General features: G+C 36.9%; 1 protein-coding gene and 1 long non-coding RNA gene across 4 annotated transcripts in view; both read right to left on the reverse strand.

Annotated features, from left to right (window-relative positions):
* Pde1c (Phosphodiesterase 1c) overlaps nucleotides 1-26660 on the reverse strand; it is a 704757-nt gene that overhangs the window by 42768 nt on the left and 635329 nt on the right. The gene's annotated exons all lie outside the window — the stretch shown is intronic.
* On the reverse strand, nucleotides 67-503 carry LOC137242744 (uncharacterized). The gene is made up of 2 exons (XR_010950355.1): nucleotides 374-503; nucleotides 67-305 (listed from the first exon to the last, which is right to left on the reverse strand). It is a non-coding gene; the product is annotated as an uncharacterized lncRNA (long non-coding RNA).

Genomic DNA, 26660 nt, shown 5'->3' on the forward strand with positions numbered 1-26660 from the left:
AAATAAAAACTCCATGTCTCAAATAGAGCTTACTCGAAAGCGCATTCTTCAAGCAAAAACCAGCAGTTATAACGGTATACAGAAAGCTTATTATTTATATTTTTTATTAAAAAACCAAGAACAAACGAATTATTAGTTACAGATCAACTGTAGTAATTTTTTAATTTAGTTATGTTTCGGCGTTATTAAATCATATTCAAAAACCCATTCCTACAAGAGGTAAAACACCATGTCCAGATCGGCTATATGCGGCCACATCTACTACCATTCCCGAAAAAATTCTTCGTCCCAGGTTCCAGGTTGTGCTGAAAACAATTGAAATAAAAAATTATACAAATCATTTTTTAACTCATCAAATTTAATAAAAACTTACCATCAGCCACGAGTGTTGCCAAAGCTAATAGGAAAAGTACAGTGAATAATTTCATTTTGTCAAGAGGTCGAACCTTAGCAAACTGCTGAAGCTACCCAATTTGTGTTCCCTTTTATAGCATACAGTTTCTACAGTGTTAAACAAATACTATTGTTTCAAATTTGTATTCCCTTTTATAGCAAACAATTTCTACAGTGTTAAACAAATATTGTTTTAAAACAATTGTTACCATATTATACTATGTGAACATATTTTTTGGGTGTATATCACAATCCCGACACAACAAAATCCCGATAATTCATAAACCCGACAGAAGCAAATCACGTCCATTCATATTCCCGACATAACCAAATCCCGACCTTTCATCCCTACAACACGTAAATTGGGACATCACACATGATGTCTTAAAAAATACAGTTCTTCGGTATGGTTTTACCATTTTCGTTTCAAGGAAAGAAAAGCAGACACGATTATACTCTTTCAATGAAACAAAATTTTATGTACGCTCACTGGCTTATTGTACCAAGCTTACTCCGATAAATATAGTACCCTTGTCTCTGTCACATAGTGGTCAAAAGCTTCAGAATTTATTTGAAACCCACATCCTATGCATGAAAGTATTTTTTGAAACTTTTCAAAAGATTGATGTTTATGCCGGTTATGTCTGATGTTATTTCAGGATCTCCAAAGAATCTTCTCGCAGTGTTGCCATCATTTGTGTTGCCGGTTTTTTGCTTTGGCATATCAATCAAAAGACCAACTTCTTTCCTGAATCTATTTTGGATATGTTCTTTCTTCTTTTTCATCTGTTCCTTATTTTCTTCGCCCCGCACACACCAGTTCTTCATTTCCATTCGATAAGCAATGTGTTCCATACATTCCATGCATCGTATCCAAGAATGTAAAGGGGAAAATCCGAAAGCAAGCATGCTTTTGTTAACATTTCGCTCTGACAGGGCTCGCATATTTTTCATATCTTTTGGAGAAGCCCCACATATGTAACACTTTTGCGATGACGTATATGCCGACAGAGCGTTGCAAACTTTGCCATCAACCATGCACAACACAAACGTTGATTTCAGCAGTAATTTTAGGTTATCTGTTTGAATTGTTGTAGGACGAAAACTGGAAATTTGGTCTTTGACAGATTGCACCACCTTTGAAATGACATCTCGTGTTTCTTTCGTAAAAACAAATTTTATCGGGCGGTAGTATCTCGTGGAAGATGGAGCAGGATTCCTCCAAATTATAACCTTTTGTTCGTCAACCATTGTATACATTTGAAGGAGTACTAGTGAAATGAAAAACATACTAGTGTCCGATTTGTTTTCTTCCGAAAATTGTTGTTTGTAGCAGTTATGATCATCTCCATCACATCCACATTTTATAACTACATTTAGTTCGTTAACCTCAGGAATAGAAAGCAATACCTCTTCTTGTGCAAGACACAATCTTCGTAAGCTGTGATCAATTAGGGATTGCAATTCAATTTCATTATAGGTTTCCGTTACGGTTATTTATTCAGCATATCATAAATTCTTTGATTCTTTCCGTAGCCATTAACAGTTAATCATTGTCGACATTGTTCATTAATTCCTTAGCTTTTCATTTTTTTGTGCGCATAGATGACTCCGAAAGAGTCATAGAGTCACCCCTGGTCCACCTTTATGCCGATATCTCGAAAAGGCGACCACATATACAACTACCACCACTCCCTTTTAAAACCCTCATTAATACCTTTAATTTGATGCCCATATCGTACAAACACATTCTAGAGTCACCCCTGGTCCACCTTTATGGCGATATTTCGAAACGGCGTCCACCAATAGAACTAAGGCCCACTCCCTTTTAAAATACTCATTACACCTTTCATTTGATACCCATATTGTACAAACGCATTCTAGGGTCACCCCTGGTCCACCTTTATGGCGATATCTCGAAAAGGCGACCACCTATACAACTACCACCACTCCCTTTTAAAACCCTCATTAATACCTTTAATTTGATACCCATATCGTACGAACAAATTCTAGGGTCACCCCTGGTCCACCTTTATGGCGATATCTCGAAACGGCGTCCACCTATGGAACTAAGGATCACTCCCTTTTAAAATACTCATTAACACCTTTCTTTTGATACCCATATTGTACAAAAAAATTCTAGAGTCACCCCTGGTCCACCTTTATGGAGATATCTCGAAACGGCGTCCACCTATGGAACTAAGGATTACTCCCTTTTAATATACTCATTAACACCTTTCATTTGATACCCATATCGTACAAACCAATTCTAGAGTCAACCCTGATACACCTTTATGGGGAAACCCCTAATGGCGTCTACCTATAGAACTATGGCCCACTCCCTCATAAAATACTCTTTAATGCCTTTCATTTGATAGATATGGCCCACTCCCTCATAAAATACTCTTTAATGCCTTTCATTTGATAGACATGTCATACAAACACATTCCAGCGTTTCCCTCTGTTCATTTTCCTACATGGTTATTTTCCCTTATGTTGTCACCATAGCTGTCAACTGAGTATGGAATATTCGGTTAGACCCGAACTTAACCTTCCGTACTTGTTTAATTTTGAATGATCCACATCTCTTCCAATTATAATCAAAATATGGTTTAGTATGGCTTTATCCGTTTCTCCATCTTTGCTTTTTAGCCAAACTTCAAAGAGTGCATTTCGTGAAATAGCCATAACTAGTTGATGATATAGGAAAATTTGGTACAGTGCAGTTGGTTTTATTTCAATTATATCACTTGTCATAGAATAAGGAACTGGGTTTTTACGGGAAAATAATACCTTCTAATGCTTAACAAAAATTTGCTTACCCATTTCTTTGTTTTAAAGATCTGCCTAAGATCTCAAACTCCGAGCGAACTTTAGGTAAGCGTTTATGTGATACATATGATACATATGTATATTCTCGAACCCGTAATAGATGACCCTCAGGTAGGCGTGAATACATAAGTTGATGGGATAAGTGCACAACTATAGGAAAACTCATTTGACAAACAATGAAGAATATTCAGTGCACATGTTTCCTTTTTCTGTGTTTTTACCATTTCAGGTATAACTGTCTTTTTTTGGGATCTAGTATTGTAGACTTGAATTGAGGACATTCCATAGTTAGCTCACTGCGCTTCATACGTGAGCGAGGGCATAGAGACCTTAAGTTGGCGATTACAAAGAAAAACGCAAAATTTCGCAATGGTTTTTTTATCTGAAACTATATGAAAATCCCTTTAATGCGCATGTATTCGTTGAGTGGAATTGGGCGGACTCAAGCAAGTTTCGTTCTATTGAAAACGAAAAATTTTCTAAGCCTGCCAAACTTTAAGTGGTTGTCTAAAACAAAAAAAAAAAAAAATTTTTTTAAATTCCTACGTGGCTGAAACTTCCTAATGCTGTTATAAACTACCCAATTATGTTAAATAAAATAGCTTGAAGTCAAAACAGTTATCGAAAAATCCACCACGTGGCCACAAAGTTGGTCAAAAATATTGGACTGTGAAATTATTTTTAGACTTGTTTCAATTACCCAAGTTTCATAATGCTTATCATGGTGATCGTGGGTTTTTGCTTTGCTGTGTATACATTTTCTTAACAGCTGGTTATTAATCTGTTGCAAATCAAAACGTTTTTGAGATTGGAGAACATTGTTTTTTGGACTTTTGGCATCCTAAAAGTGAAAAAAGTTAAACTGTGCGCTGTGGGTGTGATGGTAGCTTGCTCCGCCATCCACACCGAAGATCCTGGGTTCATGCGAAGGGCTAAGCACCATCAAAATTTTAGAGACTGTACTTGGCAAGTACTCCGAGTGTATTTCTGCCATGAAAAGCCCTCAGAGAAAACTTATCTGCCTTGCAGATGCCGTTCGGGGTCCGCAGAAAACAAGTAGGTCCCGTTCCGCCAATTTGTTGGTAAAAATAAAAAATGAGCACGACGCAAATCGTGTCAAGTAAACAATAGAGATCCTATATAAATAAAAATCTACATTGCTCCAACGTTGGGCGCGTATTGAAGATTTCCTTGTGCAAAGAATTAAGATGGAATATTCTTACTTGAAATTATTTGATGTATTTCCCACAGGATGCACTGTTTTCCACAAACTGTTTTGATAAATTTAGGTAAATCAAATTTTCACACTTTTAAGCTCCAACTAAAAGAAATTTCGAGTATTTTGCGTAAAGCTTTGCCAAAATTTGCTACTCTATAACGCAGCTATTACAATATTTCCTAGTAGTCGATATGTATGTATGATTATATGCCTAGTAATGAAATCAGCTAGTAGAAAGTTGTATTACAACGACGATCACCATTAAGTCCAACTAGTCAGGCAAATTTTTTTTTTTTGGTTATCCAAAAAGGTTAGATTAAGTTGTACTGGCTGGTCCGTGAGGACCTCACTTAGACTGAATGAGTCTATAGTATTACCAGAAGTTTGCTCAACAACCACACTGAAAAACTCTAACAGAAACCAAGATATATATTATAAAATAGCTCCGCCTTCTTGGCAAATACTAGAAGCATTCTAGGACCTATGCTACTTGCTGCTTCTAGAACTGATAGCTGTGACACTCTTAATAGCTGGAGTGTTAGCCTTGCGAGGGCAGGGCGCGAACACAAAACGTGTTCGACCGTTTCCTTCTCCGACAAGCACTTCCTACATCTGCTATCACTGACAAGGCCTAATTTAAAAGCATGTGGCACTAGAAGGCAGTGTTCAGTCAATATATCCATCTTGAACCTACAGTCCCCTTTTTTCAAAAATAAGAGTTACATTGGAAAGTCTAAGGTTAGAAGATCTGCATATGATCTTGGACACTTTGTATCCTCGCATTTTGTTCCACATCTTCCCTGCTTAGTCGATCATGTGAACCTTTCGCCCCATTTTAAATCTCGCCCAGTCTGAGTCCGTATTACGATGCATAATCGAAACTAATTCTTAAAAGCACAATAGCTCTGATATGGTCAGTCGGATTAATGGCATATTTGAAATAGCGACAAATAGTACTCGTTCGATCCATAATTTATTATTATTTTTAGAACAAGTTTGACAGTTGCATAGTTATCGCTTGAGTGTAAATGGTTTTCAGCAACTGATCGGAACACATGATTCGGGCCCTGATTAGAACGTCTACGGTACAAGCTTCGAGCGTTGCGCCCTGTTTACCTAACTCATCCTCCTATTTTCATCTATCCGTGATACCCAATATCCCGATTATTTCCAGAGATTGATTACACTCTAACACACTTTTAAATGCTGTGCAATGAGAGATTAAAGCCTTAATTGCTGCTTGGCTACCAATATAAAAATTGATGCGGTTCCAGTTTTCCTCCAGTGTTTCTACTGCTTTAGTCACGACTACTATTTCCGCCAGAAAAACACTACAGTGATCTTTTTATTTACGAATTTGCGCCACAGACCGTCTGCCATTTGAGCGCCCTTGCGCCAACGTTCCACCTCTATCGTGGCAAATAAAATAAATTTTTTTATTAGCATTTCCAATTCTGTACGCTCCAGTATTCCACAAAACTTAGGATTTGTATTTAGTACTAGTCTGATATAGCATTTTCAGGTCGAATGAAACTTTTTTTCATTTTAAATGAATTTTTTTCATTTTAAATTAAACTTTTTTCAAGTCAAATGAAACCATACTACTAAGGTAATTGTCAATATATTTATATCGTATTTTATAACGCTATTTATCAAATTTTTCTTTAATACGACTATTTCTAATTAGCCACATTGAAGGCAAAATTTTTGCTTAAATTTTCTTTGTGAATTTAAGCTGCAGTTAAGGTGGGCTTAGTTTAACCTTGCCTTTTGATCGTCTCAATTGTTTAATAAATAATAAGGAGGGTTAAACGCTAGGCAATTTATATACTACAGTTTAACCTCCCACTGAAAATGAGCACCTATATTTTTTACTTGTATCTCCTTCTTTATGTATATATAAAGCACATTCTTCTTCTTACATATACTTCGTTAATAACGTAGGAATATAACAACGTAGAGAACAAAGAGCAGGAACCAAAGAGCATGGTGTGACACCAACTAGAGACCAAGGTCTTACCAAACAACATAGAACGATAGCAAGGTATTGAGAGAAACATTACTTTTACCAACTATATATTAGTAGAGCATGTGTACTGTGGAGAGATCTTTTTTAACTATGCTGAAAAACATAACCGTAAAAAGTGATCTTTTCTACTCTGTGGCGCAGTCACACTACACTTCACTCGTTTGGGCCTTTGAAAAGCAAAAACAAATATTCCATTATTTGTCATTATATAGAAGACCCGGCAGACGTTGTCCTGCCCTAAATTTGGCCAATCTGCATGCATTTTAATAAGCTTTTTCCGTCTGACTCTGCCCTCCCCCCTGTTCACTTTTTCCTAATCCTTTTATTCATTCCTCCCTCCGTCTTTTTCGCTTCATCTATCTCCATCTTCGTCTCATTCTATCTCTTTCTCAATCTCCTTCTCCTTCTCTCTTTCCTCTTCTCCCAATTTCTTCTCATTTTTCTGCATCCCTTATTGCCTGTCCCAGAAGGTGGTATGTATTTTATTCCAGTCCCAGTCCCATTCCGAGTCTCAGTCGCAGTTCTAGTCCTAATCCCAGTCCCAGTCAGGCTCTGGATATTATATTACTCTGTACTAAAGCACTCATCAACAGCTTTCATTTGATATCCATATTCTATAAACACACTCTAGGGGTACCAGGGTCCACGTTTTGGCCTATATCTCGAGACCCTAGTCACCCAGGGGTATGAAAATTACCCTCTACTAAAGCACTCATCAACAGCTTTCATTTAATATCCATATTCTATAAACACATTCTAGGGGTACCCGGGTCCACGTTTTGGCCTATATCTCGAGACCCTAGTCACCCAGGGGTATGAAAATTACCCTCTACTAAAGCACTCATCAACAGCTTTCATTTGATATCCATGTTCTATAAACACATTCTAGGGGTACCCAGGTCCACGTTTTGTCCTATATCTCGAGACCCAAGTCACCCAGGGGTATGAAAATTACCCTCTACTAAAGCACTCATCAACAGCTTTCATTTGATATCCATATTTTATAAACACACTCTAGGGGTACCAGGGTCCACGTTTTGGCCTATATCTCGAGACCCTAGTCACCCAGGGGTATGAAAATTACCCTCTACTAAAGCACTCATCAACAGCTTTTATTTAATATCCATATTCTATAAACACACTCTAGGGGTACCCGGGTCCACGTTTTGGCCTATATCTCGAGACCCTAGTCACCCAGTCACCTATCCTATATTTCAAGTTAGATCAAACTACACACGGGGTGCAAAACAAATTCAAAATCGGTTCAGTAGTTTAGGAGTCCATTGGCCTCAATTGTGTGACACGTGTTTTTATATATTAAGATTGTTTTTAAATGTAATACTTAGAATATATACATATTCGAAGTTATATACATACATATATATTAGGCTGCTTTTTTTTCACCATCACTTTTTTCTTTACTGCCACGCTGAAATTTTGTGGGAAATACCTAAAGAAGCATTCTTTGAAAATTTTAGCTCTTAATATATATATTTAATACTCGCTCTCCGCGTATGAATATATCCTATATCAAATACGCGTCAACCAGAGTTTTTTTTTTAAATCCCTCTATCTCAGAGGTTTTTTATGTGATTTGATTCGTCAGGCTCCCAATTATTTGAGCTACCAGAGCTGAAATCACTTCCGCTTTCACTTTCACTCATGTTCAAAGATCAATTGCAACTGAAAACGTATTGCACTTTTCTTTGCGAATTTGAATAATAATGAATCCGTTATCTTTGGAGAGGTGCAAGGGAGAAATAATCATTTGGAGAGTGGAGGTTTTATATAGTTGTTGGTAAAAACTGTTTACTAAATATATAGTAACAGAAAAGTTACAGTAGGGCTGTTGCCATAGTTCACTTTTAAAAGCATACTCGTTTTTGGAGTGTAAAAGCAAGTGACAAAACCTGTAGATGGCCGATGCCAAATATGCTTTCATTTGACTTGAATAAAGTTTCATTTAAAATGAAAAAAGTTTCATTTGACCTGAAAATGCTATATCAGTAATCATAACTCAGTTGTAAATTCGTTTCTTTTTCTGATTTTTGACAGTTGGGCAACACCACTTAGGGCGCAAAGCTGTAACCTAATATGCACGTTGCAGCACCACTTAAAATTTCTTACCAAGCAAAACACTTTTTGGCTAAAGTGAAATTGCATTAAGCGCAAAATGGGCGATAATGTTCAATTGGGTCGCAAAGCTCTGCAAATCTGTTGGCTTTGAACTTTTATTTTCTAGTACATAGAAAGTTGGTGCATTTGTTAAAGAGGTTTTTACGCTTCAATTTCGTTGTGGCTTTGAAATTCTCATGGCATTTAAGCCTAATATAATTCGCTAAATAATTTGTGTACGTTTAATATTTTCGTGTAAAATTTGGATCATTGAGTTTGACTGAAGGGCGCCAAAAGAGAATAATATCTCAGAATATTTTTTCGAGAAGCATCTTCTATCACAACTCTTTCTAAGAAAAGTTCTATCTCAAATAAAAATGCATTTAGGAGTTTTTAAAGGGCTAATTTAAGTTTGGCAGCCACCGTGGTGTGATGGTAGCGTGCTCCGCCTACCACACCGAAGATCCTGGGTTCACACCCCGGAAAAAGCAACATCAAAATCTTTAGAAACAAGTTTTTTCAATTAGAAGAACTTTTTTCTAAGCGGGGTCGCCCCTCGACAGTGTTTGGCAAGCACTCCGAGTGTATTTCTGCCATGAAAAGCTCTCAGTGAAAACTCATCTGCCTTGCAGATGCCGTTCGGAGTCGGCATTAAACAAGTAGGTCCCATCCCGCCAATTTGTAGGAAACAAAATAGGAGCACGGCGCAAATTGGAAGAGAAGCTCGGCCTTAGATCTATTCGGAAGTTATTGCGCATTACATTTGTTTATTTTTAAATTAAGTTTTGTTGCGAGAGTGACTCGCCCAACGATTTCTAAACCAAAAGAAATGAGAAAAAGATGACAATTTTTGAGCGAAGGAAGTTAATACGTAGGCTAACAGCGCATTGGTTGAAGATCTATAGCAAACACCTTCGCAGCAATGCATACGCATGCACACAGAGAGATCAGTGTAAGCACTGTAAGGAAGACGAGCCGGACTCGTGCGCATCTGGCGCAACAAATATAAAAGTCTCAGATCGAATATCAGCAGAAATCAGCTGTTCTATTAATCAAACATCTATATATTACATGCGCTTTCGCTGCCATCTGGCGAATGCTAGCAATTGCTGGTAATGCAGTGTTATTTCTAATCAAATATGTATTCATAATAGTGCCATAGTGCAAATAGATTTCTTTGTGTGCTCACAATCATTTATTTTTAATAAATTATTTTAATAAAATTTAGCTAAACAAAAGCACTCCGACTAATAATGCCAAAAGCTCGCTAATAGCACGAATCCCCATCTTTACAACCAAAACTTTATTTATAGATTTAGATTCCAAATAAGAGCGAAAAAGGGCCTGTATATAAAAACAGCAATTAGAAATAATAGCTGTGTTTTTTTTCTACAACTATAGACGTTTACGCTTAAACTTTATATGGACTGCTAAGCGTCAAACTTTATCTACTCCTCTGAAATTGCTGCGCATAAAATAATTATTACTAAATTTCAATACGCATTATACTCAGATGCAACTGAAAGACCGGACAATAAGCAGCTTTTCATATAGATGAGTTTAACGCATGCTTATGCATTATGAATAGATCGCACGTATTTTTATGGAGAACGGTAGAATGAGTGACACTGGCGCCATCTGATATTGAAAAGTAGCCAACTCCCATATTTGGTTAGAAGCAAATCATAACAAGAAGAATTTGACAATTGCTTTGGCTAAGGGTGTTGCCACACTTTGCAAGTGAAATTATTTTTCCCACTGGTTGGTAAATTTTCTAACATTTTTTGCAATTAAAAACTGCAATATAACAATAGAATACGACACAAAATATGTTACCCCAACGGGTTAGGGGGTCAGAATATTCTCGCGGTAGGTATCTGTCGTAAGAGGCGACTAAAATATCAGATTCAAGGGGCTGGGTAGCGCAACCCTTCAGGTTGCCAGCGCAATATATAGCTTCTCAAAACCCAATTGTCAACCTCACCTATCCGGGGCGAATCCTGTTTCACTAACAGACGAGGCTCTGGCGACCCCAAGCTCCTCATGGAACTTGGGGGTGGGGAGGGAGGGAATGTCCTGAAGGTTTAATGTGGCCACATAAATCGTTCCCGAAATGGTCGGGCTAGCACCTTAATGGTGCTGTGGTACCGGAGCGTACCGGATCTGTATCCAGCAAAGGACCATTACATCGATAACACTCCCCAAAGCCTTCGGGGAGCAACCTTATCGCTACAACAACAACAACAACACAAAATATGTTAGCAAGTATTTTTGTTGTATAGGGAGAATGTTTATAACAGTGCTTCGCGAAATTTTGTATGTGAATGGGCAAGGCGCAATAAACTTCAATTGCCAAGTCTGAAGTTCCTTCATATTTACGAACGCAACATCTTGGTTGATTGTGGCGATGTTACTGGAATGCGTAAGCTTGTGTTAAACGCATCTATATGAAAAATGTCATTGTGCCGTGGCCTTGAAATATGTGTCTATGTTTCACCTCTACACTAATTCTATGTATCTTCTCTACAAATGGTGTGTCTCCACTATTCATCGCAACGGATTCAGCTATATGTTATACACTATGGAGGTTTGTGTCTGCGCTTTTCGATACAACATTTTCTGTAGCTAGTTGCCACTAGATGGGTCTCCTAAGCATTATCAAAGTGAGTATAAGCGTTTTTTTTACGCGGAAACGTAAACGTATATACGTGTAAAAAAACACGGCTAATATAAAAGATATGGCTACCAGTTTGATTTAAAGCCTTCCTACGCGTTTCGGTACAGTTTGAACCTTCGTCAGGAGAGATCTCTTACTTATTTATAAGAACATAAGGCAGTTGCATGTAATTGAAAATGTTGATTTTCATTTGAAGTTTTTTATATTTTTATAAATAAGTAAATACAGATCTCTCTAAGGAAGGTAGAAAATAAACCCTCTGGTTATGTCGACCATTACAACAGCAGACGGCAGGAGGGCATAAAGCAGCGAAAGTGTTAACGAATACAAGATAAAGAGAAAATGCCGATACGTACGACGAGACTTCTTGAATGTCATCCGCAAATAACTAGGAGACGTGTAAAAGTTTCATGAAAAAAAGAGTTTGCTCTGTGAAGGCAATGAAAAGTAGTCCATTCATCAGACTGCAATCAGAGAATAAAATTAACGTATTCGCTCTTTTTGCCACGCCTGAAGCGTCTTGATGCCGCTGAAAGGGACCTAGAACGTTAAAAAGCAAGTGCACATGTGGAACAACGAAACTTCGGAGACAGAGTGCGTGGCGGATCACGATTTTTTCTTACTCTACTACCTAGCAACCACGTTCCAAAACCATGACATGCAACCATACAACGTAGAAGAGCTTAAGACATCAATGGAGGCAAAAAATTCACCACCAACATGATGGACACATGTGTAACATATTCTTAAGAGTAAGCATACTGTGCTGGAGACGGTTGAGCGACTGAGAGAGCCTATCGTAACAACACCGGATAGCAGTCAGATAGAGGAGAATTATCCCACCAAAGGCATGGCTAGCGAAGTTGTCACTCCACAAAAAATGCCATAGCAGAGGTAAAAAATATGGTGAGAAGACCATAAAAGGCAAGGGGTTCCACAAAGCAAGATTGCAAGTCTTGTTAAACATGAGAATGTTCGCAACTTAGTCAAGGTGTTACAAAGCACTCATCCAAGCTACGGATAGATAGAATTTAGAGAACTGCCAATTTGCGAAGCATTTTCATTCAAGCTATGGACAGATAAAATCTAGAGAAAGCAGAAATAGCCTGAAAAGCAGTACGGGGGTGAGCACGAACTGCCAATTTGCGAAGCTTTATAGCTGTTCTGCTCCTCCACATGAATATATACGTACGTGCATTAGCAGGTGAGAGTTTGGGCACCTCACAATCCTTACGAAGGGATGAGAGGAGATTGGAAGTGCTCATATCAAATCGTTCCATTTATAGTCGGCCTAGTATTATAAAAGTGCTATTATCCGAATCATACCTGATCTGGATTCAGCAAAAGGCTACCAATATAGAAAATGCTTCCTCAAACCGTTGGCGAGTATCTTTATAGATAATATAACAACAACGTAGTCTCAACTCGGTAAAAATCTGTACAAATTGGATGTGGCGTTGGTGTACTGGTGTCAACCACTCTTGGCTTAGCAGTAATGCAGAGAAGACAGGAAAATATGTGAATTTACAGAGCTTACAATAGGGAAGACAGATATATCATACGCCATGTCTTATTTGAATGCGGTTGCTCCGCCCAATATCGAAACAGGGTGTCAGAAACATAATAACTAACACATGGTATCCATCAAACGAACTGTTGAACATACTTCTCACGAAACGGAAAGGTAGTTGACTAGTCAATCGCTCAGGCTGACCAAGAAAACTGCTTTGAAAAACAAGGCAAACCCTAGCTATCAATTAATGTCAAGAACGGCGCCTAGCAGATCAGTTAGTCTTTGTCAGCAATTGGTTCTCTTTTTTATCAATAAGTCTTTTTTCGCCACGTTAAGTAGGTTAAGAAGTAAATAAAATTAAAGAAAAAAAAACTTTTTTAAAAATAAGCTTTTATTATTTTGGTTAATAAAATTAACTAAAAAGTAAACAATAAATTGACTCTAAAGAAATATAACACTTTATAAGTTCATTGTAAGCTTAAACGATAATTAGGCTTTTTCGTCTGCGACAAAAAAATTCTATATTGTACATAATTATATATTTTTAACATTAAAACTTTACACCTAAATTATTAAATCTTACAGTTTATATCACAGTCCTAATTGTTCTAATAAAAGCGTGTTACATTGCGATAGCAAGAAAAGGAGATCCTAAATGTTCTTAATTATACCATCAAAATTTAACACGTTTTTTATTAGAACAATTAGGACTGTGATATAAACTGTAAGATTTAATAATTTAGGTGTAAAGTTTTAATGTTAAAAATATATAATTATGTACAATATAGAATTTTTTTGTCGCAGACGAAAAAGCCTAATTATCGTTTAAGCTTACAATGAACTTATAAAGTGTTATATTTCTTTAGAGTCAATTTATTGTTTACTTTTTAGTTAATTTTATTAACCAAAATAATAAAAGCTTATTTTTAAAAAAGTTTTTTTTTCTTTAATTTTATTTTTTACTTTTTAGTTCGTTTTATTAACAAGTAATAGAAGCTTGTTCTTATAAAAGCTTTAAATATAAGTATAGGGGGTGAAACAAAAACACATATATCAGTTACATCTGCGTATAATGCGTATTGGAATTTATTAGTACACATTTTATGCGCAGAAACTTCAGAGGTGTATTTAAAGTTTAAAGCATTGTAAATATAAGTATTGAAGTCATGAGCCTGGGCATTCGCGCAATTTTAGTGATGTAAATTGCATGGCGCCAGCGCCAATGCGGTGCCAGCTCAATGGTAGCTCATTGACGAAATTACTCCAAGCGAATTTTTGACGCTTCTTAGTAGTGAGTGCGTAGTACATTTTACTTGCGCTATTGAGTGAAACGACTTTTGTGTGTCAGGCACGAGTTTGGTGTTATTGGCGCTACTGGCAGTGATGACACTGAGCTGTTGACGGTAGCGCTGGTAGTTCAGATTTTGAATCAGAGAAAGAATTGATGACCCGTGTGAATTATTATGGCTTTGGCCGTGTAAATTATTATGGTGTATTTGTATATTTTAGATTTAATGCACAATTAATATTTGTGTGTTTGAGCGGCCAAATAATAACAGTAGTATTGCTAAAGTGCTGCTTAGTTGATGGAATGTCGCTAATTTCTTAGCGATGATCAGCAGATTGTCAATATTTCGTTCAACGGACGCGCGAAATTGCCACATCTGCTCAAATTTTCCAAAGATTTTCCATTCTTGATTTAACTTAAGCTGTTATGCCAATATTTTTCAGCCAGCTTTTTTCAAATAGGTAATTTTTCCAAAAGCAAAATAAATTACAGAAAATATTACAAGGTTAAACAGCCTTAAAAATTCAGCTATGTTGGTTATACACAGAAATACAACAGAGGGTTGTGTCTCCGCTTTTCGCAAGCGATGAGATTCACCACGCGTGACACGTGATTCACCACGTCCAAATATCACAATCCACGGATAGGTACCGGCGTGTTTGTATGGGACTTAGGCTGTTATGCCAAAGTAAATACAAATCTTTACCGATAACTGTGTTATCGATTAATTTATCGAATTCTAACAAAGTAATATTGCATTGTCATCGGAGTTATACATGTGTGCAAAATTTCAGCTCAATCGGACACCGGGAAGTGTATCAAATTTAACTTGCAAGATTCCATTACAGACAACAAAAGTGAAAGTAAATAAAAGCTTATAAAAAGATTTCATTCAGATGTCTTGAAAGCATATCATAACTGCTTACTTCTTCAAACGAGCCTAAAAGTATACACCAAGGGTAATAACTTTGACGAACATTTTCAACGCAATCAATCAAATTACGCTTTAATAGGCATTCTTGCGTTTTCATTAATATAAACTGTTGTCATTGTTTGGCAATAAGAGCAATAAAACAATAAACACAAAGGGGAAAAAGGACTATGATACATTCAAAGCGCCCAAAAGAAGGCAACTTTAAAATTAAACTGACAGCTTTCAAAAGCAGCAGCAATTTCAAGGAATCTTGATATGTAGCTACATAGCTCTTGGTTACAAGAGCGGATAAAATATTTAATACCATGAAGATGACATAAAAAAAAGACAGAAACAAAAGTAATGAGCAAACAGAGAAATTATCCGTGCACAAAGGGCAAAGGATATAGACATTCAGTTTAACGAAAAGCTTTTAGAGCTACAAACAACATATTTATGTACATATTTATAAAAAAGATAAATTTCGACCTTTTATCGCATTTCATTTGACTTCGCGCTGGGTTGTCATAGAAGTACTGCAAGCACGTGTTCGTAATAAAAACGTTTCAAAGCTCCGAATAAAGCTAATTAAATGGAAAATACCGGTACTCAAACCATTTTCGTAAGTACCCTTTACCAGCAACCATAAAAGCAGAGAATATGGGTTCACCTGAAAGAGGACAGCGGTGTGAAGATAACGCTCTTCCTCCTAATCCGAACAGCTTCTGCAGAGGGTGCTTTTTGGTATGCGCCACCGTGGGAGCATACGTAGGTGTGATGGCACCCGTAGGTACTCTCACTGCAGATTTGTTAAGCTTGAGAAGGAAGATAGTTTCCGTCTTATCCAAATATGCACATAAGGTCTTTGAGACCGCGAAATCATACCCAATGGTTCACAGCAATTCCGTTGCTATAATCTCAAATTGCTCCATTTTCCTCAGGAGATAGTTCAGCGGTGGTCTTACGGAGCTTTACACCTCGCTTATGTCCATTTCGTGAACTTTCCTGGCCATCTCATCTAAAAATTCATTCCCCTCAATATCACAGTGCATCTCCGCACTATATCTGACTTTGCCACTTGTGATCGTAATGATTTAAAGATGGCTTGGCTGTCGACAAAGTTCGTAACATTGATATGCATTTGGTACTGTACTTTCCAGCAGCAGTTTGGTTGCTTTCTACATTGCATAGACCTCCACCTAGAAGACGCTGCATGAGTCAGGAAGTCGGCAGGATTGATTTAGTTGCAGATGATTTCATTACACTCCAGCTCAGTTCCGTTTTCCATTTTCAAACCGTTTGTGTAGGTTGCAGTGCGTATCCTCACATTCCTGCCTTGAAAGATATATTATGTTTTGCACATGGAAGTCAAAAGCTGCCGTGATATGACCAGTGTCGAACGTTAGGCCAGTTCTGATTCCGTTTATTCGTCCCCTTGTCATGACAAATAATATCGTCGCGGGCACGGTTCATTTCCATATGTAGGATTCTCTTTTGCAGCCAATCCCTGCGTCAACACTTTTGGAGGAATCACGCCTGGTATAGCAGGGCATGCCAGCCTTTGCACCTTCCCTACCCCATGTTGATTACTCTTTTTGTCTAGCGCCTTCCTTCATGCCATTGATGATATGCGGAGACAGTCTCCAGTTCCTCGCGAAAGCCCTTTTGCAGGTGCAGTATGCTGCCAAATCTTGATTTGATCTCACCTCAAGGTTCCTTTCCTAGCTTTATTTCGACTCTTGTATCATGACAAGATATTTGGTTCAGACGAGAAATTTATCGTTGTGCCCTTAAGCCTCGGTTAGTTGAAGAAGGGAATTATTTTTTTTTCTTGTAACACTACGGACTCATTCAGTATATGTGAGGTCCTCATGAACCGGCAAGTTCAACAGGACAAGTTGCGCTTTTGTTAGGTATACCCCCAGTCTGTTTTTCTTTGCCTATCGGGAAATGCTGCATAGCGCCGTAGCCGTGAGCTCGCTAGTCGTTGGCAGGAATTTGCGTGTGATCAGAATCACTAAGTTGTCGCCGTATGCGACTACCCACGTTCCTTTGGCTCTTCAGATTATTAGAATTATATCAACTACCATTATCCAAAGCAAAGGCGATTTCATGCCGCACTAAGGTGTACCTCTGGCAGCTATTTAGAAACTGAACCAGCTCCTGAAGTTGCATTGACAACCTATCCCTGAGCATAGATTTGATTCATGCAACTATAAAATCATGGGTTTCTTGTCGTATTAATGACCTGCAGATGGCCTCCGTTTGAACGTTGTTCAAAGTTCCCTCAATGTCGACGAAGGCTGCCAAGGCGTACGCTTTGTAGTTCAATGATTTCTCGATTACGCTAATTACCTCGTGAAGGGCGCTGTGAACTGATTTGCCTTTCCGTTATGCTTGATGAGCTGCGTTCATCTTGCACTGTCTCTTATATGCAGGTCGATAAGTTCCTCTTGTATGTTAAGCATACAGGAGAGGCTTATTGGCCTGCAGTCCTGTTTTCCGAGTGCTCTAATTCGCCTGCTTTAGGAGTGAACAGCACTCGTAGCCTAATGTTGTGGCCAGGTCGTCAGTGCATGAGGAAGATTCTGTCATAATCCAAAGATACCTAAGTGCCATAAAATATCATAGAACTGATATCTGTGGCAATTTGAAAAAACAACCTATTTTGAGTTAGGATAAAAGTGATATTCTGGCTTCATAATGGAAATCCGTTACAGATCTCCCTGCGTTACATACTCATAGCGCTATCGCCAAATGGCTGCTACAAAATATAGGAAGTTACAATGGTGAATTGCGGCTAGCTTTTCAGATATAGGTCTATGTATCGCTACTATCCTAACTCGAAATACGTTGTTTTTTCAAATTGCCACAGATATATCATACGCTGATTCACAATAGGACCCTAATTAGGACGGTATATATTTACCTAAGTATGTACATTAGGGTGGGTCGATTTGTATGAACGAAAGTTAACCGATATCGCGCCATTGATTTTTCGATAGGATTTGGGCTTAGGAAAAAAAGTTCCCTACGCATACCCAAAAAAATAATTTTCGAGCATGCGAAATTTAATTTTTTTTTGCTTTCTTTCGACTTTGTTTTTAAGGTGTTGTTCATGACCTACTAAAAAATTTTCATATGTATACTCTATGCGATCCAAAAATGTTCGCTAAAAACGTTGGCGGTAACAGTTCTTGGGTTGGATTTTATATAAGGTGCCACGATTTTCAAACTTTTGTTGATTAGTAGGGGTGGAGGGGGTCCTAAAAATCACCAAAATGGAATCCGCAGCTCTAGGAAACTCTTAGTTTATGAAATATAAGCTTTTTAATTTCCAAATTTAGTAAATTTTCAATTTAAGTACTGCCCTTAAAATTCGGGTCGCACATGTCGATAGCGGTATACAAAGACGGGTATTTGCGTCAAGATTCAGAATCCGAAAGCAGAAACTATATTTTTTATCTCGTTTAAAAGTTATTCGCGGAAAACCCGTCGATACTATTGTGGTTTTTTTCGTTGTTGCAATTAAACAAACGAAAACATATGAAGGTGGTGAATAATGTTGCCAGCTCCGCAACAATATCTTTTTAACTTGGTAGAACATTATAAGGTGGTGGCACGTCGACATAAATGCAAACAAACATACCCTATCAATGTATTTTGATTTTGTAAAACTCTTTGGCGGGTTTGTTTGGAGGTGAGTCTTTATGTTAGTTTTCTTGTTGCCGGTGTCGGATCGGTTAAGGGTAATTTTTTTAAAGGTGTTCTACGCAGAATTACGGTGCATGGCGTAGCCGGTGTTGGATCGGTTAAGGGTTATTTTTTTAAAGTGCGGCCAAAGGCCGCCTATGCAGAAGGGTGTACTACGCAGAAGGACATCACCGTGGCGGTAGCCACGGTTACACCACACACCCGGATTTGGCGTGGCGTAGCCCAGGGTTATTTTTTATATGCAGAAAGGTGTTCTACGCAGAATTACTGCGCATTGCCACCAAAAAAGAGCTTTTTTGGTAAATAAAGACTAGAAAAGTTAAAGATATATATACATCAGATGAAACGTATTTTTATAAGTTATTTTTCGATTTTTTAATTTTTGAAATCCATACACTAGTTTCGGAGATATTTTGATTTGAAAAATTCATAATTTCTCCTTTTGATATGGAATTACCCCCAAACCTTTCATTTGCACCAAAAAAGAAATATACCGTTGGAATCAGCATAAAAATCTCTATAAAGTCCGATTTCTTTTTTTGACAGATGTATGTATTCTGCACTTAAGCCCATTTTTCTAAATTCTTATCATACAAAAGTTTAATATTTAGTTAAAAATCTCGCGTTTCGGTAAATTAAATACATTAATTTCAAATTATTCAGAGAATTACAGAAACAAAATACATTGATACTGTATGTTTGTTTGCATTTATGTCGACGTGCCACCACATTATAATGTTCTACCAAGATAAAAAGATATTGTTGCGGAGCTGGCAACACTATTCTCCACCTTCATATGTTTTCGTTTGTTTAATTGCAACAACGAAAAAAGCGACAATAGTATCGACGGGTTTTCTGCGAATAACTTTTAAACGAGATACAAAATATAGTTTCTGCTTTCGGATTCTAAATCTTGACGCAAATACGCGTCTTTTGATACCGCTATCGACATGTGCGACCCGAATTTTAAGTGCAGGACTTAAGTTGAAATTTTACTAAATTTGGAAATTAAAAAGCTTATATTTCATAAACTAAGAGTTTCCTAGAGCTGCGGATGATAATTTTGTGATTTTTAGGACCCCCTCCATCCCTCGAAAAAAAAGATGGAAAATCGTGACCCCTTATTCAAAATATTCCCCCAGTTCTTAGAAAAATTTTTTTTTGCCAAAATTCAACGTTTTTAGCGGACCTTGTTGGGTCGTACAGGGTATACATGAAAATTTTACAATCAAATGAAAATTCCCACTCCCGGGAGAAAAGGCTTTGAAGAGATTTACAAGGTATAATCGAAACAGCTGTCGCCTTGTCCATCCTGATGTCACGTTGTTTAAATTTTTCCCCAAATTATTAAATAAAATTAGAAAATTTTTTTAGTAGGTCATGAAAAAAACCTTAAAAATCAAAGTCGAAAAAAAGTAAAAAAAATGAAATTTCGCAGGCTCGAAAATAATTTTTTTGGGTATGCGTAGTGAAACTTTTTTTTCCTGTACCCAAATCCTATCGATGGCGCGATATCGGTTAATAAATCGACCCAGTCTAATGTACATACATACATAGATATCCTTCACAAATGTACTTACTTGTCAAAACCAAATTGAGGCACGCATCTAAAAATTTTAAAAGATTCCAAGTCAAACAAATCAATTGGGAATTCGTTCTTTTGCTCAAACTTATCAAGAATTTTCCCTTGCGCTAAATGACCCATTGAATTATTTATGATATTCGTTTTGTGCGGGTATGTACAAAATATACTTATTTGAAATAATTTCAAAAGTTTTCTAACATTCAACAAATCTTCCACTTTTTTGCTTTATTTGTGCTTTTTGGCTTGATTCTATATTTTTTTGGTTTTTGTGTTTCTCTGTCTTCTTAGTTTGTGTTGGCGGAAGGAAAACTTTTGCTTTACGACTTCAAAATTTTTGTTTTTTCTGTTTTTTTTTTTTTTTTGGTTTTTGTTGTAGGAAGTAGTAAATTATGACTTTAGTTCACAGACAATTTCAATAAAGTTCGCTCAAGTAGTAACAGACGTCAAATGTCGGTCAGACAAGGTTTGCACAAAATAATAGAAAGTAAAAAAAAAAAAAAAACAGAATTAAAGTCAAAGTTCAGCTGAAAAGAAAAACTCATTACATACCCAGCTGTGCTAAGGCTTTCAAGATGGTTTCAGGCATATGATGGTCCATTTTAGTTCATGTTAGAACTTCGATGCTAATACAAGTGTTTCTCACAACACTTGAGACCCTAATCATACAACTTGGGAAAATTAACGGAGCCACGCCCTCTAATAGAGAAAGCCCACCACTGTATACCTTCACTACAAAATACTATTTTCCGTTCGCCGCTCTTAAATAGAGTGAGGCTGAAACTCTCATCAGAGGCTAAGTACATCGGGGTAGTTTGGACAGTAAACTGAACCGAAATAAAAATGTCGAGAACATAAGCGCTAAGATTAAAACCTCTGCGCCGCTAAAGCAGCCTTTGAATAAAATGTTTGATGCACTGACTGCACACCGTAGACACAAGAGTTGAACAGTCAGTTGCAGTGCTTATATCACGGGCCCGTCTCATAATAGCAACAAACGTTCTTGAAGGTATGTTCCAAATTATACCGATATACCTCTATGGTAATGTAATACCGCCCTGGAGTGACATCAAATTTGGCTATTCCAGCATTATGGGGGATTATCACTTCGGTCGTCCTTACGGATAGTTTCAGACTTAATGGCAGAGCGTGCTGTGGAATTTAGTCAAAATATCTTTCACTCTCCTTAAGGATAGTGACAGCCCTATAGCGTTTTAAGAAGGCGCTTTTTGGTATTATTCCCTATAGAGTTGCAACACTTTATCCTATATACTGAAGATAATCGCTCAACAAACTGGACTTTCTGTGGGTCTCAGCAAAGATTTGGGTTCCATGTTCCATTGGCGTACCTGAAAGTTGTGCTGTGTATGAGCTAGTAAGAAAGGCTATTGAATAGACCGAATTAAACCAGCTTATTGACATTGCTCCTCCACAAGCTACACGCAATAAGGAGCTCATGTGCGTTTTCACCATTAAAGCTTATATCTGATAGACACGGAAACCAGCATGTAAGGTGTCCAAACAAACTTGGCTCAGCATAAATGAAACCCAACTAGGCTGCTGATTAATATATTAATCGTCTCTTTTTAATAAAGCACAATTTATTAGGATACCAACGGGTCAAATGAACGAAGGGGAACCCACAACAAAAGATTCCTAATGGAGCTGTAGGAATGAAGAGGTTAGCAAAAGCTCAGCAGATGCTCTGCTCTGACCAGAAAACGTGTTGAATATCTTAGTAGGCATTCCATGTTTGATTTAGAAAAACTTGGCAATGCTGACCTTCCGGTCTAAAAGTGGCTTTAGACTTCCTGTGGGATAGCCACCCTAATCAAACATAATATACATCTCCATATATATCATTTTTTATCAGGTCTTATGATCTTATGCATAAGAGCGATAAGTTTCATGGACAGATATAGAGAGACAGTGGATATTAGAGGTAAGATGAGAATAAAGTAATGATGCAGGGGCAATAGGGAGACAGAGCTAAACAAAAGCAAAAAACAAAAGGAAAGTAAGAAATAAGAGCAGGGAAAAGGGTGTACATTGGACAGTGTAGTGTAAAGAGGAAATTAACAGGTAGGTGGAGAGGAAGGCAAGGCATATAAAAGGAAAGGGAACATGAGAGTGGAAAGAAAAAGAGGGGGGAAAATGTGGAATAGGTAGATGAAAAAGGAAAGGATGAGGGTATGAAAAGAATAAAAAGAAATATGGGGAGGAAGACAAAGGGGAATGAAAAGAAAAATGAAGATGGAGTGGGAGAGGAGTCGAAAAGGAAGGAAGTGTTTTAAAAGAAAATGGAAGAGAAGTGCAAGAGGAAAAAGGGAGTGAGCGGGACAGGAAGTTGTAAAGGGAGAGGAATGGCCAAAAAGAGAAAATGGTGAAAGGGTAGCCGAAAATTAGAAGATAGGGGATGAAAGAAATAGAGCAAACGAGAGAAGGAAATTCAAAAAGAGGGAAAGCACAAGGCAAAAGAGGAACAGTAAGTGTAAAGCTATAATAAAAAGAAAAAGCAAATGGTGAAAAATCTGTGAAAAAGTTTCACTTAATGGTTTTGATTACTTTAGAATTTTTTTATCTGACTTTAGCGCAGCAAAGCGGGGCACGATATAGGCGCACTTGCGATAAAAAAAGTAGCAGCAAAAATTATTTGCAAATTTTGTATTTCTTTTCATCTTTTTTTTACGTTAGTACAAAAAAAAAATTTTTTTAAAAAATGTGCGATTCCTTTATCGCACACTTTTACCAAAACAGCGATCAACCCAAAAAACTGGCTGGGGAGACGTTTCGTTTTCGAAAAAGTAGGAGTTGAAGTGTTTAGCTTTGTACGCTAATTTCGAAATTATTTTGATTGCCCTTTCAAATAATTACGTTGAAATAGCGAATTTAAATATTTCCTAGTTGGGACGTGACACCGCCCACTTTTTCAAAATATTATATAGCCAGGAAAATACTATGTGACCAAGTGATATTACTGTGAAATTTTTGTATATTTGGGCGCCTGTAGAAAACACACACACGCATCTATTTTTAGTTAAACGATTTTAGGAACAAATTGTAATAAATAATTCGAAAATATTTCTCGAATTCGTTTTGAAAAGCTTAGATTTCTGCTGCTTGTTTTCGGAACAATTTTTCGATGTCAATTCAAGCATTCTTGAAAAATTAATTTATTGTAATTAAAAGATTTCAATAAGTTGCTACCATAATTCAATTACTAGAGGTTTGTTCTCCAAAGCTTTGACACTTCCGAATTTAAAAATCTGGACGTGTTGCTTTTATGGAGTAAGGAAAACGGGGAATAATTTAATCCCTTTCAGCGAAAATTGTAGTAGAAAAGTACCTTTATTAGTATATTAGTAGTGAAAATAAATTCGTAAATTCCAACGTGTTTTGGAGGATGTAATTCATTTTGTACTAAATATTTCCTGAATTGATAAAGAGTTATGTTGGTTTGGTCATTCTTTCAGAATTTTTTTAAGAATACCGTGCGTTAGAATTTTATTCAAAAATACACTATCTCAAAATTTGTTTCAAAAACTCCTTGCCTGAGCATAAGTTCAATGCATTTTGACATAAGAGAGAGTTAATGAAAAGTATTCTGAGATAAGGCGTTTTCAATATAATTCTAATATAGGTCGTTTTGGTGACAAATCCTGAAATGGAAAATTTTTGAAAAATAATTTGAGATAGGACGATTTTGAACAGGCAGCCGGGGGGGTTATACTCTACTAAGCAGCAGCAATGAACTGACAAAGAAAAAATGGCTTATTGTCTTAGAACTTTATATCACGGCCTTGAGTTTGACAAAAGAATTAAGTTTTTGCGCGTTCCTGCTACACCTTTTTATTCAGAAATTTCGGAAAGCTCTTTTCCGTTAAGTATGGAAGTGTCCTGGATAAACCGTTTATTTAGAATATTCGGAACACATGCGTTTGATACTACCTCACAAGTATCGAATATATCAAATAAGTATAACCGATTCCACAAATTCTTAAATGGAGACGTATGTTCCGAACATACGGAATGAATAAGTTAACATGCTCAATGAGTACATTTCGTTATGGCATCTCTATTATTTACTAATGTGAACTGATTTGCTAGTCGAGTTTTTGACGTTGAACGATTAATTTTGAATTGGTTTAGGTTTCATATTATGAACGGTTTACGAAAGTGCACGATTCCTTTGTGTCCGTACATTTCATAAAATTACCTATGCTCAGCCAAACTAATAGATCATGGCATAGTTACCAAATTCATCATAAAACTAAAAAAAAAATGTTCTAAGGAATTATGCAGTTTGGTACATATCGGGTATTTGTAAACGGATTGCTTCCTATTTCTACTACTAGTAGTTTTTGGAAAATCGCAAAGAAACAACACAGTTAATGGATGTCAACTCGATTTGTGAGCAAAATGGCTATAGTTGTCAAAAAATTTGTCAGCCGAGCATACCTCCAGTGATTGAATAATGGTTGCTACTAGGGCTGTGAACTGCATCCGGATTTTTCAACTTTCCGGATAAACCGGATATTCGAATATTCGGATAGCTAAGCAAAAAATCCGGCTATCGGGTTCCTAAACGGAAAATCCGGATATCCGAATGTCCGGATACTGGAATATAAAAGCTGAATATCTGCATATCAGAACTGAACGAAGCAAACATCGGAAATTTATTCACAAAATAAGTTTGTAGGTTATTAAATTAACGTCAAAAATTAAACAACTACAATTTTAAAAATATCAACAATTTTACAAAGTGTCAATTTAAACTAATAATGAGTGCTAAAATGGTCAGCAAGATTTGGTATCATTTCCAAAAGAGTGAAAATAAGAACAGTGCCATTAGTTTATATTGTGTAAAAACGCTACGAAACAAAGGATCGACATCAAGTCTATGGAGCCACTATCAGGTTTCCATCTTCAAGAGAATAAATAGTATGGACACAGCTTTTCTCTCTGAATCTGCGCCAGTATATAAGCCGAGTAGCAGTTCACCACAAAGTAATTTTGATCACAATTGGGAATGTTCAAATCCATGTTCACATGTGAACATCACGCGTAGCTCAAGCTGTTCGCAATAAGTATATGCCCAAAGAACGTGAAGAGATAATAACATAAGTCTTGGCTAATATGATTGATGTTGACTTATTGCCTATTTCGTTGGTGGAATGTGATGGATTCAAGAAGTTTGCTAATGTCCTCGAACCCGAGTATGTAATTCCTTGTCGAAGAACAAATAAACCAATGCCAGCGATTGGTGGCAAGACCATGAAAAAATATATCCCAATCTGTCAAAAATCGCCAAAAGATATCTTGCGGTTCCTGCCACTTCAACAGCTCATGAAAGGGCATGTTCAAGTGCTGCAAATGTAGTCCGGCCCACACGAAATTGTTTGTGTCGGGAAATGATATCGGCACTTGTTTTCTTACACCAGAACTAGAAGAAAATAGTGTAACATCATATTACATATTTCTCAATACGAGCCTTTTTTGTATTCACTGTTAATTTATTTAAATGCCCCACGAATTTATTGTTATTAATTTTAAATAAACATATATGGTACATCAATTTGTTGCTTTCACTGGATATCCAAAAAGGCGGTTATTAACAGGATCTTCATAAATCCGGAATCCGGATATTTTCACAAACGAATATTAACCGGATTTTATCCGCGTCAACGGGTATCCGTATGGATATCCGGATATTCGAATATGCGGATAGTCCCAGCCCTAGTTGCTACTACAATAAAATCCAAATATTGCCATGTCTAGCGGAAAGGGCCTGCATAATCAGCGTTGGGTATATAAATAAAATGATGGTTAACACCAGAAGTCTATGTATGTATGATTGAGAGCAGCAACCAAGTTTTCGTCCTTTTTAGTATATTTCACTTTTAGTTTAGTTGATTTGCTTGTGATTGTAACAAAGTCAAACTGTTAGTTTTTGGTAGTGAAAAGTTTATTTTTGCTCACAAATGCCGATGGCAATAAGTTTTGCTTTGGTTCATACAATATAGACATACACACACACACCTTACGTTGTGTTAGTTGTGATTTATAGCTATTATGTATGGATGTATGAATGCATGAGCTGTTTGTTTGATGTTTTCATACATTTAAGTGTACCCATCTGAATATCAAAATCTTTTTTCATAACTATTTTTGTGTAATTGGCCAAAAACCATTTACAAAAATTTTGTTGAACTCGTTATTGTTGAGGGTGGTGGTGTTGTTTATTTGTTATATGTGAAAGTTAATAGGGGGACTCATGTAACCGTATAAATGCCTTATAAAGTGTGTAAACGTATAAATTTATCTAGTTTACGCAGGAGCTGTCAAATTTTGTATGAAAAATCATTTACACAATTTGTATAAATTT

This window comes from Eurosta solidaginis, chromosome 2 (assembly GCF_040869045.1).
Source record: "Eurosta solidaginis isolate ZX-2024a chromosome 2, ASM4086904v1, whole genome shotgun sequence".
Lineage (NCBI taxonomy): Eukaryota > Metazoa > Arthropoda > Insecta > Diptera > Tephritidae > Eurosta > Eurosta solidaginis.